Source organism: Natrix helvetica (assembly GCF_964273705.1).
Source record: "Natrix helvetica genome assembly, chromosome: Z".
Taxonomy (NCBI): Eukaryota; Metazoa; Chordata; class Lepidosauria; order Squamata; family Natricidae; genus Natrix; species Natrix helvetica.
In genome coordinates this window covers 23,947,570-23,965,336 of record NC_138554.1, presented here as the reverse complement: position 1 = coordinate 23,965,336, position 17,767 = coordinate 23,947,570, and the positions used below count along the sequence as shown (strand labels likewise).

Genomic DNA, 17,767 nt, shown 5'->3' with positions numbered 1-17,767 from the left:
AATAAAGGAGGCACTTACATCAACCCACTGATAATTTCCCCATTCTGATGCATGAAAAAGTGACGGTACCCTCCTATGCAGACCATTACCACTGCTAGATTAGGTCATGGCTCTCTAATCTTGGCAACTTTAAGACGTGTGTGGATGTCAACTTCTAGAATTCCCCAGCTAGCCAAGGCTGGCTAAGGAATTCTGGGGTTGAAGTCCACAAATCTAAAAGTTGTCACGTTTGGAGACCCCTGGGTTAGCTCAATGAGTTTCTACGGGAGGAGTTTGGGTCACCCTGGAAAATACTGGCTGGTCCCCATCCTACCCATCCAAACATATTTTGCCAGGTGTTCACCAGACACCCCTCCGTCAGCAGTATCAATTGGACTGGCTGCCAACCTCCTGCTTTTCAGGGAATTCCACTACTTATCAAAAAGCTAATATTGCAAACTTGGAACGACACGATGCTCCAGAACAGATTGTTGGATTAAGAGAAGATGGTGCCAAGAGAATATTCTGTGTAATGCTGTTTCTATGTTTGTTTGGTTTTTTTCCTTGATTTTATTTGATTTTAACTGTTGGCCACCAAGAATCATGGGTGGGAGACGGCTGACCAATACTGTATGTTTATTAAATTGGAGAGTGGAATCAGATTGTTTAGTCCAAATTATTTTTAACAGAATCATACTGAATTTCTGACTCTGGCTAAGGGTTTGAACTTTGGTCCTTTTACCTGCAAAGTGTCTATTTTACTACATGCTTAAGTTTTCCTCTCGTAGCACTATAACATACCAGCTGTAAAGTTCATTCCATAGAAACACAGCAAACTGAAAGGTCCATCAAGCAGCTGAATATTGGAAACAGGTAGTCCTCTACTTACATCCACAGTTAGGAACAACATTTTCATTGTTAAGCCACATACTTATTAAGTAAGTCATACCCAATTTTTTATGCCATGATTTTGAAGCAAACCCCTGCAGTTCTTAAGTGAATCATATGATCATTAAGCAAATCCAACTTCCCATTAACTTTGCTTATCGGAAGTCGGCTTGTGAGAAGGTCACAAATTGTGATCACATGACCCTGAGAGCAGTGGTGGGATTCAAAACTTTTACTACCTGTTCTGTGGGTGTGGCTTGGTGGGCATGACAGGGGAAGGATACTATAAAATCTACATTCCCTCCACACTCCAGGGGAAGGATACTGCAAAATCCCAATCAGGTGGGACTCTGGAGGCAGAGAATGGATGAGGGCGGGGCCAGTCAGAGGTGGTATTTACCAGTTCTCTACTCAAAATTTCTACTACCAGTTCTCCAGAACTGGTCAGAACCTGCTGAATATCACCTCTGCCTGGGAGGGTGCGATCATTGTAAATACATGCTGGACGCCATGCTTCTGAATTCTGATCTCGTGGCTGTGGGGATGGTGCAAAGGTTGTAAATCTATGGACAGGTTGTAAGTCATGCTTTTCAGTGTCATTGTAATCTCAAACCGTTGCTGAACAAAAGGTTGTAAGTCCTTAACTATCTGTACACCAAATGATTGATACTTGCACTGGAAAAGTTGGACTTGCTAATGGCTGCTTTATCTAAGAAGAAGAAAAACAGGAGAAGATGCCTCTAATGTGTAAGAAATGACAGCTATCCCCAGCAAGCAAAGTTTATACGTGCACACTTTTATATGTTTTTTTTTTAAGAAAACACCTTATTGACACTATTTACATAGATAACTTGTAATTTTTAATAGAGGAAAAATAAAAGTGTAATTGACAGAAATTCATCTTTTTTCTTCTTCTTGCCTGCTAATTGCAGTTGGAAAGATAATAAATTATGACTTTCTGCTGGGATTCAGTCAAAAATTGGCTCCTTGCAGCTAGCAATGCCCCATCCTGAATGCAACATTGATGGATGCTCACCACCGTTTTGAGTCTCCCACTCCCTGCAATCTACTAAATTTTCCCTCGAGTTTGATTAGGGTGAATATCCTCTTCATCGCAATTGGCATGTTATATGCTTTAAATATTCCTTTTTATCAGAGACAACCCTGATTTTATTTCCCTCCAGCTCCTTATAAATAAGAGTTTAGAGTAAATTTCTAGAAAGCTGAACAGACAGTGTTTGTATCCTTCTCACTTCATTCCTCTATGACAGTGATGGCGAACCTATGGCACATGTGCTACAGGTGGCACACAGAGCCATTTGTCAGGGCACACATGCGCGCTGGCCAGCTGAGTTCACCCTTTTTTAAAGCCATTTTTCGCCCTCCCCAGGCTCCAGAGGCTTTATAGGAGCCTGGGGAGGGTGAAAACAACCTCCCCTGCCACCTCGGATGCCCTTTGGAGGTGTCAGGGAAGCCTCCAGACAGTCCCTGAAGCCTTCGGAGCGCTCAAAACGATCCTCCGAGCAAACCGGAAGTGACTTCCGGTTTGCTCGGAGGGTCGTTTTGAGCGCTCTGTAGAATCGTAGAGTCTACGATTTTCTGGTTTGGGTTTTAACACAGCAGAGTTGAGACTGTATCACATGGGAGAAAGTTCACCTCACCACCACCCCTCACCCCCACCCCCGGAGATGTTGCAGTTCCCCAGAATTAATGAACAGAGAGAATAACAGAGTTGGAAGGGAACTTGGATGCCTCACTCTTTACAATTGAGAAGGTTGTGTCGAGGATGAGTGTGTGCATCTTCTCTGCAAATTGCATACAAGTAGTCCTTCACTTACGTTCACAGTTGAGCCCAAAATTTATATTGCTAAGGAAGACAGTTGTTAAATGAATTTTGCCCGATTTTACAGTCTTTCTTGCCACAGTTGTTAAGAGAATCATTGCAACTGTTAAGTTAGTAATATGGCTGTTAAGTGAACCTGGCTTCCCCTTTGACTTTGCTTGTCAGGAGGTCTCAAAAGGGTCACCGCAGCCATCATGAATATGAGCCCATCATATACACTATATTGCCAAAAGTATTCACTCATCCATCCAAATAATCAGAATCAGGTGTTCCAATCACTTCCATGGCCACAGGTGTATAAAATCAAGTACCTAGACATATGTGAAAGAATGGGTCGCTCTCAGGAGCTCAGTGAATTCCAACGTGGAACTGGGATAGGATGCCACCTGCGCAACAAATCCAGTCGTGAAATTTCCTCACTCCTAAATATTCCACAGTCAACTGTCAGCTGTATTATAAGAACGTGGAAGTGTTTGGGAAAGACAGCAACTCAGCCATGAAGTGGTAGGCCACGTAAACTAGTCCAACATCAGAGTGTAACCTCATAAATGCGCTTCTGGAAGAATGGTCAAAAATTCCCATCAACACACTCCTGAACCTTGTGGACAGCCTTCCCAGAAGAGTTGAAGCTGTTATAGCTGCAAAGGGTGGACCGACGTCATATTGAACCCTATGGATTAGGAATGGGATGTCACTTACAGTAAGTTCATATGCGAGTAAAGGCAGCGAATACTTTTGGCAATATAGTGTATATGAACCAGGCGTGAAATCTACTTACCTTCACTACTGGTTCACAAATGCGTCCGTTTGTGCCTGCCACTTCCGTGCATGCATAGGATCTTCCGCCCCTGCGTAGAGCGTCAAAAACAGACATGATGACATCCAGGCGGGTGGGCAGAGCCTGCTACCAAACGCCCATGCAAAGTTAAGCAAACAGCGGGGGGGGGGGATTTCCGCTGTGCCAAGCGATTTAGATTTAAATCACGTGTCACTCTGATCGCCGGAAATACCGGTTTGTCTGAATCGGTAGCAATTTTTTACTACTGGTTTGGACGAACTGGTCCAAACCGGTAGCATTTCACCCCTGATATGAACCCATTGCCAAGCATCCGAGTTTTAATCATGTGACTGTGGCATTCCTCCAATGTTTGCAAGTATGAAAAATGGTAACTTTTTTCAGTGCCATTGTAGCTTTCAACGGTGACTAAACAAATAGTTGCAAGCTGAGGACTACCTGTATACAGGAGCATGGGAGGCGTGATTGGAAAGTTTCATAAATTGCAGCTCACTCCCAAGAAGCATTCTTTTCCACTAGCCTTTTGCAAGCAGATTGCTGCTTAGGTTTTGGACTGTGATCCAAATCACCCACAATAGAGCAGCTGGTGAGATACAGTTGTAGATCAGAATTTATGGAATGCATTGGATTAAGAAATATTTTACAGATGTTTTCCAAACATACCTCCTGCCACCCCCATGTGAAAACCAGAGTACAAAAAAGTTTTTGCATAGACAGCAAAGGAATAAATAGCCCTCAACTTACAACCATTCACGGTGAGCCACAGTGCAGTATTGCAGGCTACTTCTGCTGCCTGCCAGCTGCCTGCAATTTGGCAGATCAAATCTCACCAGGCTGAAGGTTGACTCAGCCTTCTGTCGTTCTGAGATGGGTAAAATGAGGACCCAGATTGTTGGGAGCAATATGCTAACTCTGTAAACCACTTAGAGAGGGATGTAAAGTACTGTGAAGCAGTATACAAGTCTAAGTACCGAGTCTAAGTACAACCAAAATGTATTTATGAATGTTGCAGATCCCAGGGTCATTTGATTACTATTTGAGACCTTCCCAGCCAGTTTCTGATGAACAAAGTCAATGGAGGACGCTGGATTTGCTTAATGACCCTACAATTCACTTAACTGCAGTGATTCATTTAACAACCATGGCCAAAAAAAAGGTATAAAATAAGGCACAGATCCCTTAACAAGCACCTTGCCTAACAATGGAATTTTTACTCCCAGTTGTGTTCATAAATCAAGGACTACCCATATAATGCTAAAATAGGCTCAATTTGATTGTTTATGATGAAAGACTAAGGGTGCAAGGATGAAAAATCCTTAGTAAGGGACTATTGTCAAGGGTGAAATTTGAGAAAAAACAGCAATGGAAGGAAAGAGAAAAAAAAGAAGAGAGATAAAGTAGAAGAATTACAACAGTAGAACAACGCCTGTATGAAAAGGTACTAGATGATAGCTTAATTTCGCCACAGATGAATGGAAACTGAGATAAGGAAAGAGCATTGAAATTGCTTGGAAAAGGATGATAAGAATGCCACACTGGAGGCTAAAACATATGAAGAACAATTGCAGGATGTCTAATTTATGAAAATAAGAACTAGGGGGTAACATGATAGTGTTCCAATATCTCAGGGGCTGCGACACTGAAGAGGGGGTCAACCTATTCTCCAAAGCACCTGAAGGCAGGACAAGAAGCAATGGATGAAAACTAATCAAGGAGAGAAATAATCTGGAACTAAGGAAAAATTTCCTGACAGTTAAAACAACTAATCAGAAGAACAACTTGCCTCCAGAAATTGTAGCCGATCTAACACTGAAGGTTTTAAAGAAGAAATTGGACAGCCATTTGTCTGAAACGACATTGGGTTTCCTGCCTGAACAGGGTATTGGACTACAACAGCCCCCAACCGTTTGGGTACCATGGACTGGTTCTGTGGAGAGAGGTTTTTCCCCAGATCAGAGGGGGCGGGGGCTGGTTTCACGTGCTGCCTCCAACCTGCAGACGGGGCTTCACATGTATGTGAGGCCCGGTTTCTGCATGTTGCAGACCAATTCCAGTTCACAGACCAGGGGTTTGGAATCCCTGGACTAAGAGACCTCCAAAGTCTCTTCCAACTCTGTTATTATGTTAAGTGTGTGGAGTTACACTGAACATATGAAAATGGGTGTTTGGTGGAACAATGAAGCCACAGAAACCATGAATGAGAAAAAAATACGTATAAGAGAACGATTGGTAGAAAAAATTGAGAGCGCTAGTTTCTACAATCTCTTGCCCTTGATAGGCACTCACAATTCCCAGCCAGCGTGGAAAAGGATGATGGGAGTCAGCTTGACATATCTGCGGAGGCAGTAAGCCAAGATACTCTTGTCCATACAATCTAGATAAATAGAGGACAGAACAACGGCTGGAAACTGTCTGCAGAATAGAGCCCTGAAGGATTTCAGGAAGTCTGTTGAACTCCACAAGAGAAGGGGAGGAATAGCAAGCATATCTGAAGGTCATTAGCTGAGCTGATCTAATGCAACATGCCCAGGCTGTGCAATAAGCAAATACAGTTTCCCAGAACAAGTTTTGATAAGTCACAATCCCATGCAGAAAAACATCCTGAAAATGTAAGGATTCCGATGCTTTGATGGACATGTCATTAGGAAAAAAAATGGGAGCCATCTCCTATCACACAAAGAGCAATTGGGCAAGATCTAGTACTCATTCCTTATTTCAAGGCTGCTTAGCCTTGCAACCTTGCAAGCCAATAAAACGATCTTGCTATACCATTTGTGGGCATTTAATTTTTGACCTTCTCTACCACCAACAGCTGGAAGAGTTAATCAACCAGGATAAAGAGCAGAATTTAAAGGCAAGGTCTCCTAATGCTTGTTAGTTCTAAGTAATGCAATAATTGGAAAGATATTTTACAGCGTGGTGCTCTCCATATGTGCTGGATTACAATTCACAGAATTCCTATTTGGCAGAAGGCAGCTGTTATACCTGTTGATAAAAGTCTTACTCTTGGCTCTTAGTGAATTGTTGTAGGACATCTGATAGGGGCCTTTCCAGGAGTTGTTTCCCATTCTGTCCTTGGATTCATTAATGATTTACAAGCCCAAAGTAAAGGAACAAAGTGTGAAATCATTGAGGAATTGAGGAGGTGGGACTCTGTTACCCAAGAGCAGGTCAACTAATTCCCAATAGCTATTTGGAAAGGTTTCCTAAAGGATCAGTCTGACCTCAGGTGAAGGATCTCTGGATAAGCAACCAGATTCGGTTTGGACAATGGTTATGTTCATAGATTTGCATTGAGATGGTCGACCACATTTGTGACTACAGACCATGAGGCCAAAGAGCTGTCTTTGCAGAGTCAGGGGGAAAAATAATTCCTATCCTGTGTAAACACAAATGCAGTATGTTGGACCAGATTCTGCTGATTCTGAACAAGCTTTCAACAATCAAATGCTTTTTTTAAAATTATTTTTTTCTGCTGTCTCCATATGCAAAATCAGACTTGGAAGTAGCCAACAATGATATCATCTCCAGGAGATCAGGTGAGAAATTCATATCTGTCAGGCACTTTCCACAAAATTCTGGTTTTCTAATTTCTAGCTTTAATAGTAGAGCTACAGGACTATTCATTGAGAAGTCTGAAACTAGTTTAAATATGCATCGGACATGTAGGCTTAAAAATTAACTCAAATGCAGGAAGAAAAAGGATGGTTTTAAGCTCTGTATAAGTCTCTGCATCGTATCTGAATACTACAGCACAATCTATCTGATTCGGAGACTACAGGATTATCTACATAAACTACAGAAAGGATGAATGCAAAAATCATTTTGCAGAATGGAATCTGCAGAAAAATAGTGCTGCTACTTTGAGGATTTGACAGGCCTTCCTGTTTTTCTCATCTTCTGTCCAAGCAACGATTCTGAGAACACCTAGAAACAAACAACGATATTACTAGAAGCCAACAAATGTTTGCCAAAACAGATCATACCAGACAAACCTTATTGTATTTCTTTGACAGAGTGACTAAATTACCAGACCAGAGAAATACTCTGGATATAGCATACTTGTACTTCAGTAAGGCATTTGACAAAGTAGATCACAACCTACTTCTTGATAAGATCGAAAAAGAAAGAATAGACAGCATCACTACCAGATGGATTCATAACTGGCTGACAAACTGTACTGAATATGTAGCTCTCAATGAATTTGCATTTACATGGAGGGAAGCATGAGGCACCCCAAGGTTCTGTTTTAGGCCCTGTCCTCTTCAACGCCTTCAGAAAAACAAAACACGTGGTTATAGAATAAGTGGTAGTTGGCTCAACAGCAGTAACTGTGAAAGGGATCCATCCAGGGATGGGCTTCAAAAATTTCAGTAACAGGTTCTCTGCCTGGTTGCTGGGTGGGTGTGGCTATCGTGGGCGTGGCTTAGTTGGCCTCCTGCACGCACCATGGCCAGCGGGGGCATTTTCACCGTCTTCAGGCTCCGGAAGCTTTCCTCGAGCCTCTAGAAGGGCAAAAACTACCTCCCCCAGGCTCCAGAGGCCTTCTGGGAGGCCTGTTTTCCCCTTCCCCAAGCCTCCATGCGGGGCCTGCACTTACCTTGTATCCATAACGGGCCATGTGGAGACTCCGGGAAGGGGAGGGGAGGGGTGGGCATGGGCAGCCAGGGGTGGGATTTGGAGGCTCTCTGAGCCATAATGTTAGCTACGAGTTCTCCTGAATCCAGGCGAACCTGTAGCAGCCCACCCCTGGATCAATCACTGGATGTTTTCAAGAAGGAAGCCATTAGTCCAGAATGACATAAGGTCTCCTGCTTCAGCAGTGGATTGGATCAGAAGAGCTCCAAAGTCCCTTCCAATTTTACTGAAGACTTCCACAGGAGGTCATTTTGGGGGCATTAAGCATATGTAGTCCTCTGGTGTTTTAAACCTTTTTTAATTTTTGCAAAGGTTGGCGTTTACCTGAGCCTCATTTTTTAATTTTCTGATGCCCACATTTTATCACCTAGCACTCAAAATTTTGTCCACTTCAATATACAAGCTGGATATTTCGTTTAACTTTTGTCCAAGTAATAAAGCTCAGTGGCACAAGGAAGATTCAAATTTAGATGTAGTTCCCTCTCTATTGAACTAATTCATTTCCTATTTATTTGCCCTGTCTGGCAGAGCTGAACTGAAGCATCTCCTCAATATCTCCGTCATTGGCCAGGAATTGAGGATCAATGCTGTAGGATCCAATCTGCGTTGGTCAGATTGTTCAGTGTGTTCTGGGTGTATGTATACTAAGGAACAGGGAGACATAGTGGTACATGTGAATTGTCTCTGTCATGATTTATCAGCTCTGGGGTTCACAAAGTCTTTTGGGATAGTTTGAGTTTTTTATTAAATTTATATACCGCCCCCCTCTCCCCGCAGGGACTCGGGGCGGTGTACAGACAGTACAAATAAAACAACAAAGCAAGAACAACAATACATTAGACAACCGACATAAACATACGGTCTGTGACATACCCAAACTCATTTCAAGTTAAAAACAGTCTAAAACCAAATTAAAACCCCAAAATTTACAATATTAAAAGCCATCCAGGAAGGGCAGTAATAGATTGTACTTAAGATTCCGATTAGGCTAGGCCTGCTAGCCGGAACAGGTGGGTCTTGAGTTTCTTACGGAAGGAGCGGAGATCAACAGTAGTTCTAATGTCAGGGGGGAGTTCGTTCCAGAGGGCTGGGCCCATCACAGAGATAGGGTGCACAGTTGCTAGAATGCACCCCTCAAATTTCTTTTTACTTGTTCCGAAAGTGCTGTCGACTCAAGAATGATTTTAAAAGCACTCTACAGTTCGGCGGTTTGAATCCCTAGTGCTGTGCAATGGAGTGAGCTCCCGTAACTTGTCCTAGCTTCTGCCAACCTAGCAGTTCGAAAGCATGTAAAAATGCAAGGAGAAAAAATAAGGATCACCTTTGGTGGGAAGGTAGCAGCGTTCCGTGCGCCTTTGGCAATTAGTCGTGACGGCCACATGACCACAGAGATGTCTTCGGAGAGCGCTGGCTCTTTGGCTTTGTAATGGAGATGAGCACCGCCTCCTAGAGTTGGGAACGACTAGCACATATGTGCAAAGGGAACATTTACCTTTACCTTTTTACAAATAAATTCAACCTTCGTGCAAAATTTTAATTCAAGCCTGCTCATATCGCAATAATTCAAAAGTATGGATTATGAAACTCTAGCCAGCAGGTGGCGCTATGGCATCATGTTCCTAGTATGTATCTCAGCCAAACATGTTTGAGAGGATTTTTGCCTTATATTGACTAGAAAAACAGATAATTTTCAAGAGGTGAAATCTTGAGTCTTGGTGTTCCTATCATTTATGGAATAGAATTTGGGTTCCCACACTGCATACAGTAATAATATGCTTTGTTTGTTTTTGACCATGTTTCTTGTGTGTGAATCTAACCGTTATGATTTCTTACTTTCTGGATTTGAATAACCAACACCATTTTAAAAGCATTTTTTTAAACAAGAGAGTCCATGTCATATTGAAATAAAGGGGGTGTAATATAAGAAGTGAGGTTATTGTTACTAAATAACCTTATCCTCATAATTTCTCACTTACACGGTGGCATTTTCTCTGTTTTTTTACTAGAATTTTCTATGCTGTACCCTTGTGTTTGAAATCACAAAGCATTAGATATTTAACAATTAAGGCAGGGTTTTTCAACCTTAGCAACTTTGAAGGTGTGTAGACTTCAACTCCCAGAATTCCACAGCTAACTGTGCTGGCTGGGGAATTCTGGGAGTTGAAGTTCAAGCACTTTAAATTTGCTAAAGTTGAGAAAGAGTCACCTAAGGCAGGAAACCTTGCTATGGGGGTTTCTAAATAAGTGATCTACTTCGCAAGGTTAGTCCAAAGTCTAACCAGCCAAAACATTTTTGCAATAATCCCCCTGTTAGATACTTGCTCTAACTACAGTGGCTTCCACCAAGGTCCTTTGTTCCGGCAGGAACAGAGGTTTAATCCTATTGGTCGAAGGGTCTGACAGCTCCCTATAAAAAGGCTGCTGTCAGACGCAACCTTCGCTGGATTGTTCTCACTTGTTGTACTTAATAAACAGCTGTTGTTACCGTTAAGCCTCTGTGTGCCTATCCATTACCCAATCTAACACTGGCGACGAGGATGGAATTGGAAGGCAGCTAGGCGAACCAAAAGAATGTAGTAATCCAGCAAGTACATCCAGCCAGTAGCTCAGCGCGGCTTCGAGCAGCCATTTTTGAGCGGCAAACTCAAAACACCCTCGGAACACAAAATGGCCATGCACGCCCCACCAACTCCGTATGACCCAGTCACCGAGCACTGGGACTCGTACATGGTACAATTTGACTGCTTCCTCAAGGCAAACGATCTCATGGGCCTTTCTGAAAGCCGCAAGGAGAACATGTTCCTCGGGTACTGTGGCCGGGAAGTGTTTGAGATAGTGAAAGACCTCTCTGAGCCGACACCGTTACAATGAGTCACCTGGTCCGTGCTTAGCAGATGTTAAGGATCCACTATGCGCCAAAGCACGTTCGCCGGCATGAATTTAACATCAGGAACCAGAAGGAAAGTGAGTCAATTAACGAATACGTTGCAGCCCTCCACAAGGCCGCAGCATACTGCGAATTCTGAGATCTGGACAAGCTGATTCTGGACTGCATAATTTGCGGCGTACGAGACATTAACCTACAGAGGAGGTTACTCGCTAAATCTAACCTCACAATCAGCCGTCAAATCTACTGAAACTCTGTAGCGCCGAAGCGCTCCACAAGATGTGCCATCGTGAGGCTGCAGAGCCCGAGAGCTCAGAAGGTGAAGAAGATGACAGCTGCCGCATGTGCAGTAGCCGGGCCCAGCCGGCACGCAAATTCCTGCCTTGTGCTAGCTGCGGAGCAGACCATGTCAGATTGGCTTGCTGTTTCCGCGACACAAACTGCCAGTGCTGCGAGCGAAAGTGGCACATCGCAAAGGTGTGCCAGAGCGAATTCCCTATCACTGCCTGCAGCCTAGAAGTGCACCAAATCACCAACAGAGGACCAGCCAAGAGGCCTGGCAGAAGCCACAACGGTGCTCAGAGGGCGACAATAGAGTCACCTACCACACGTCAATCAGCCAAGTCCACACCAGGCAGCCAAAAAAGCTGAAGGTCACAGTCCTCATTGAGGACTCTCCATGTGAGATGGAGATCGATACCAGGTCATCGCTGACCATCATACTATAGTCTACCCTAAAGCAGGCTATACCTAGCCTAAAGAAGCAGCATCTTCGCACCCCTGACATCCACCTACGAGATTACCAGGGAAACCAGGTCCCCATCATGGGTCAAGGCACCTTCCAGGTGAAGTTCAAGCAGTTCAGCAGAAAACTCCCAGTGACAGTGGTCAGCAGCAACCTACAGAGCCTCCTAGGGCTCGATTGGTTCCAAGCCCTGGGCCTAGAGGTGACCGGTATCAATGCCTTGAAAGATGACGGCACTGAAGCCATCTTTAAGGAGTTCGAGGATGTGTTCGGCACCGGTCTGGGTAAGTATGTGGGGGCTCCAATTTCCTTTAGTTTGGACTCCAACATAGCCCCAATAAGGCTAAAACCCAGGAGAGTACCTTTTGCTCTCCGCCCCAAAATTGACAGGGAAATTGACAAGTTTGTAGGCCAGGGAATCGTAGAGCCGATCGATCACGCACGCTGGGAGACCCCTATAGTGACACCTGTCAAATCTGAGGGGTCTGTCCGCATCTGCACAGACTACAAGTGCACAATAAATAAAGCGCTACAACAAACCGCTTACCCTGTACCCATTGTACAGACCTCCTTCATTCGCTAGCCCAGGAAAATTTTTCACTAAATTGGACATGTGCAGGTATACCAACAATTGCCTGTAGATGGCGCTACGGCAGACGTCCAAACCATTGTGATGCACAGGGTGCATTCAAATGTCACCGCCTGCAATTCGGCGTTAGTATCGCCCCTAGACTGTTCCAAAGTGTCATGGAACGGTTTTGCAGAGGATTCCAGGATTCCCTATTTCGACGACATCTTGGTATCGGCTGCAAACGAGGTGCAACTTTTAAAATGTGTATGAACAGTTTTGGCTAGAATTAGAGACAAAGGCCTCCATCTCAAAAAAGAGAAATGCCAAATTAACGTGCCAAGCGTTGAATTCCTAGGGTACCTAATCGATGGCTCTGGGATTCACCCGACCACACAAAAAATCAAAGCAATTCAGGACGCCCCCACACCTCGCAATCAAACCAAACTGCAGGCGTTCCTCGGGCTCCTTAATTTCTACAGCGTCTTTCTTAAACAAAAAGCCACCGTTGCTGAGCCCTTACAGCATCTCCTGGCAAAGAACATGAAGTGGTCTTGGGGCAGAGCTGAGGCTGCCGCATTTGCCACAGTAAAACGACTCCTGTTGGCGGATTCCTTCCTGGTACAGTACAGCTAGACCCTGCTGTTGGTGCTGACCTGTGACACTTCCCCGTCGGCACCGTCCTCAGCCACAGCATGCCCAACGGAACTGAAGCCCCTATTGCATTTTACTCCAGGACCTTGTCCGCCGCGGAGCGGAACTACAGCCTGCTGGACTGTAAGGCTTTGGCTGCAGTGGCCGGAATAAAGAGGTTCCATGAGTATCTATATGGCTGGGACTTTGAACTGGTTATGGACCACAAGCCGTTGTTGGGCTTACTGGCTAGGACCGACCTACCCCAGTGTCATTATCACCCGCATGACCAGATGGACCATCTACTTAGCTGCCTACTCCTACCATCTCATCCACCAACCAGGCTCCACTTTGGGGCACGATGACGCTCTCAGCTGCTGCCCACTGCCTGAACTTCTCACTGACCCTACCCCCGAGGCGCCAGTCCTCCTCATTGACTGCCTGGAGACTGGGCCTGTCTCATCCAGTGACGCTGCCCGTCACTCTGCAAAGGACTCCAGCATCAAGCAAATTTTGAACTGGGTATGGAGGGGGTGGCCCAAGGGGCCTGTTGGGGCTGATTTCAAAATCTATTTTGCCAAACGCAAGGAATTATCGGTTTTAAATGGCTGTTTACTATGGGGGGAGCGGGTTGTTGTTCCACCCAAACTGCGCATTGAAGTATTAGAGGCTTTACACGTAGGGCATCCTGAAATTGTCAGGATGATGTCTTTGGCTAGGAATTACGTGTAATGGCCTAAAATGGACAGGGAGATCGAAGAATGGGTGGCTACCTGCACATGTGCCAGGAATCCAGACCAGCTCCCCCAGAGGCGCCCGCGACCTCAAGCACCATGGTCTAGAGTGCACATTGACTTTGCTGGCCCAGTTCATGGCAGACATTTCTCGTAGTTATGGATGCCTACTCGAAATGATTAGACGTAGTCCTGATGACCTCCACAATGGCAGAAGTGGTCATCAAGGTGCTACGAAGACTTTTCTCCACACAAGGCCTGCCCGACCTCTTGGTCTCGGACAACGGGCTCCAATTCACGGCCATGCAATTTGAGACCTTCCTAGCAGCTCAGGGAATCAGGCATGCCCTGGTCGCACCATTCCATCCAGCCTCCAATGGTCAGGAGGAGAGAATGGTGAGATCTGCAAAAGAGGCCCTATCTAGGATGGGCCCGGGGGGTTGGCTAACACGGGTTGACCACCGTTTGCTAATTCAGCACATCACACCCAGTGCCGCTACAGGGAGAACCCCCTCCGAGCTTCTCATGGGTTGCCGGCTAAGGTCCCACTTAGACCGACTACACCCCAATTATTCTGCCTCATCGCCCCCAAACTCCACAAGCAAGATTCAGACTTTTAGCGTAGGGGATTCCGTAGGGCCCACAACTACGCCGGGGGAAGTCTGTGGATTCCTGCCACAGTGATAGGCATCACCGGCCCTCGCTCTTACCTCCTAGAGTTCGAGGACGGTAGGAATTGGAGAAGGCATATTGACCAACTCCGTACCGCCTCTCCTACTGCACGAGTTAGCCAAAGCCCTACCCAAACGGAGCAAACACTCACTCCTTCCACGGCCAGCTCAAGCCCGAGGGTACCGGGAAACTTATCTGGTTTTGTTGCAGGCCCGCAGCGAGCTCCAGCCACGGCCTGTGAAAGGTTCCAGGAGCTTCCACCAAGCGGAGCTGCGGAGCAAACAGGTCCATCCGACCTGTCCAAGGAAACCCCTCCTACTGAACTGCGCAGGTCAGGCAGAGCTACCCAAAAGCCCGCCTACCTGCGTGACTACGTAACTAGTAGGATTGTTCCATCCAAGAGGGGAGGGGTGTTAGATACTTGCTCTAACTACAGTGGTTTCCACCAAGGTCCTCTGTTCCGGCGGAAACAGAGGCTTAATCCTATTGGTTGAAGGGTCTGACCGCTCCCTATAAAAGGGCTGCTGTCAGACTCAACCCTTGCTGGATTGTTCTCACTTGTTGTACTTAATAAAGAGCTGTTGTTACCGTTAAGCCTGTATGTGCCTATCCATTACCCAATCTAACACCCCCATTAAGAGGATTATTTCCCCCATTCAAGGTGATTTTTCTTTTCTTTTTGTGATGTATGCAGCTGCAACCTTGGGCTGACATGCCATCCTGCTGAGCTGGTCGCCTTAGCTTGGGCCAACGTTCCAGCCATAAAATTGTTTTTCATCCTTTTCCTGTTCTGCAATCCATTAGCAGCACTCTTGGAAATTACTTCTGAGTGATTCATCCTAGAAACCTCCCATTTAGCTCATAGCCAGGCCATCCTCACCCCATTTCTCAAGAGACCAAGATGTATATTTCTCTCTTCCTCCCTCCCCCCCTCTTTCTCCCACCCTCCCTTCCTCTCTCCTTCCCTCACTCTCTTCCTCTCTCTCCTTCCCTCCCTCTCTCTCTCTCTCCTTCCCTCCCTCTCTTCCTCTCTCCCCCTCCCTCCCCCTCTCTCTTTCTCTCTCTCTCTCTCTCCATAAATTTATACAACAAGACAGGAGCCTGGGAAGGAAGTAGCTCTCTCTCCCTCCACACCCCTTGCAGCCTGCGAGGAAAAATGCAGGGGGAGTTGCTGCTGCACATAAAGCTTTATTCCCCAGTAAATACATTGGTGACTGCAGAGGAAGAAATTAAATCATGTCTTCTGTGCTTTCAGGAAATTCAGCCCAGCCAAATTGAGGTGGCTGCGGCTTCAGATTGCAAGCCCCAGAGCAGTCTAGTAAATCTAAGTCATTCAAATTATCTTTCTTCCTTTTATTCATTCCCACAAGTGGCATTCCCCACTTCTAATAAAGGAACAGGCACATTCATAACAGGAAACAGTAGTGATTCTACAACTCTACCACATCTGCACCTCAGAATAAGGGTGATTTGCTACGCATTGCAAATCCTGCACCATTTTCAGGGGAAGTGAAAGAAAAAATATGCTAAGTAAAGTTACAAATGTCTCACCTTATGGACCTCTTCAAAAACCTATTTGAATCACTGCAATCGAAGGGGGGAAAGTACAGGTCGTCCCCAACTTACAACAATTCATTTAGTTCATTCAAAGTTACAACAGTACTGAAAAAAGTCACTTATGACTGTTTTCCAACTTGGCCACATGATCAAAATTCGGACGGTTGCCATGTCCTGGGAGATCATATGATCCCCTTTTGTGACTTTCTGATAAGCAAAGTCAATGGGAAAGCCAGATTCACTTAACAACTATGTTTGTTAACTTAACAACTGCAGGGATTCACCTAACAACTGTGGCAACCAAGGACATAAAATGGAGCAAAACTCATTTGGCAAATGTCTCACTTAACAAAATTAAGAAATTTTGTGCTCCGTTGTGATCCTAAGTGGATCGTTTCTCTGTCCCTCTGATGGAAGAGCTGGTCTTCACTAAAACCAGCACAAATGGAGTTGGAATTGCCAACTTTTGCTACAATTCCTACAACTGTCATTTTTATCCAAATGAATTTAAGATGAAGAGCTCACAGAATTGCCTCCAGGGTCTAATGATATGTGGGTTTGATCTTGGGAGACAGAAGGAAGAGCTGCATCTTAGACTGATGAGAGAAATCTGAGTCCAAAATAGCATCTTAGAAAGGACTCTCCCTGGTTTTCAGCAACACAAAGGAGGGGAAGAGACTTTCAGATTTGCAAGATTCTGTTCCGGTGACCTTGCAGGTTGTCCTTGACTTACAACCAAAATTGCAACCAGCACTTCTGTTGCTAAATAAGCTGTTGTTAAGTGAGTGGTGTCTGATTTTATTACCTTTTTTTGCCAAGGTTGTTAAAGGAATCACTACAGCTGTTAAGTGCAGTCATTAAGCGAATCCAGCTTCCCACATTGACTTTGCTTGATGTCAGCAGGCTGGGAAACTTGTGAATAGAATAGAAATAGAAAATAGAATAGAATAGAAAATAGACTAGAATAGAAAATAGAAAAGAATAGAAAATAGAAAAGAATAGAAAATAGAATAGAATAGAAAATAGAATAGAATAAAATAACAGAGTTGGAAGGGACCTTGGAGGTCTTCTAGTCCAACCCCCTGCCTAGGCAAGAAACCCTATACCGTTTCAGACAAATAGCTATCCAACATCTTCTTAAAGTCTTCCAGTGTTGGGGCATTCACAACTTCTGGAGGCAAGCTGTTCCACTGATTAATTGTTCTAACTGTCAGGAAATTCTTCTCAGTTCTAAGTTGCTTCTCTCCTTGATTAGTTTCCACCCATTGCTTCTTGTTCTACCCTCAGGTGCCTTGGAGAATAGTTTGACTCCCTCTTCTCTGTGGCATCCCCTGAGATATTGGAACATTGCTATCATGTCTCCCCTAGTCCTTCTTTTCATTAAACTGAGATGCTGCAATGGCTGTAAATGCAAAGACAGCAACAAAGGGTTGTAAGTCACTTTTCTCAGCTCAGTTGTAACTTTGAACAATAGCTAAACAAATGGTTGTAAGTTGAGGACAACTTGTAAAGGTATTGTTAGGGCTCATGATTAGTGCTTTCTGTCTGAGCTATCTCAAATGGCTGCCTCATAGCTAGATTCCTGGGAGGGGAGGGCAAAAATAAGAAGGGGGGGAAGGAAAAATGTCTTTCTTAGCCAGAGAACAAGTACAGGTAGTCCTTGACTTACAACAGCTCATTTAGTGACCGTTCAAAGTTACAACAGCACTGAAAAAAGTGACTTAGAATTAGTCCTCGCAGTTACAATTGTTGCGGCATTCCCCATGGCCAGGTGATCAAAATTCAGACACTTGGCAACTGACTCGTATTTATGACCATTGCAGTGTC

The 17,767-nt window shown here is 44.8% G+C and overlaps 1 long non-coding RNA gene across 1 annotated transcript in view; it reads left to right on the top strand.

Moving 5' to 3' along the window:
* The first annotated feature begins 6,711 nt into the window (after window positions 1-6,711).
* Window positions 6,712-17,767, top strand: part of LOC309381440 — a 36,665-nt gene continuing 25,609 nt past the window's right edge. Inside the window, exon 1 of the long non-coding RNA XR_014173554.1 lies at window positions 6,712-7,045. This is a non-coding gene — a long non-coding RNA (uncharacterized lncRNA). The remainder of the gene's footprint in view (window positions 7,046-17,767) is intronic.